Genomic DNA, 428 nt, shown 5'->3' with positions numbered 1-428 from the left:
GCCTCGCCCTGCCTTAAACAAAGCTATTAAACCAATGAGTTTCCATCCGTTACTTCTAACAACTCAACTTACCCTGTATCCATCTCACACCCCCTCCCCTCCCCTCCCCAAACACAAATCTTACCCCCTCTCCAATTCCCCCCCCCTCTTCTTATTCCCTTGCTCCTACCTTCATTCCCTCTCCCTCTCTTCCTTCGTCCTCCTGTCGTCTCCTGCCTCTCGTCTACGCTGGGGGTATCCAGATCCTTCTCCTAATTAGCATATCATAATTAAGTTATTCAATGTAAAATAGGCATAATCAGGTTCCATGCGACGGCTAGCAGGGAAGGAACATGACAGACCCTACCTGCTCTCGGCTCTTGATTCCTGCCTACTTTGTCCGGCTGTCTGCCTCACGTGGCGTCTATTTGTTTGAGGGTTTGGGCTAG

General features: G+C 50.0%; 1 protein-coding gene across 1 annotated transcript in view; it reads right to left on the bottom strand.

Annotated features, from left to right (window-relative positions):
* Positions 1 to 428, bottom strand: part of LOC119586221 (cardioacceleratory peptide receptor-like) — a gene marked incomplete at its 5' end in the record, with an annotated part of 29,763 nt that overhangs the window by 15,793 nt on the left and 13,542 nt on the right.

The sequence above is a fragment of the Penaeus monodon genome, chromosome 21, assembly GCF_015228065.2.
Source record: "Penaeus monodon isolate SGIC_2016 chromosome 21, NSTDA_Pmon_1, whole genome shotgun sequence".
NCBI lineage: Eukaryota > Metazoa > Arthropoda > Malacostraca > Decapoda > Penaeidae > Penaeus > Penaeus monodon.
Note: the sequence above shows the minus strand (reverse complement) of the source record. Positions and strands in the feature narration are given on the sequence as shown.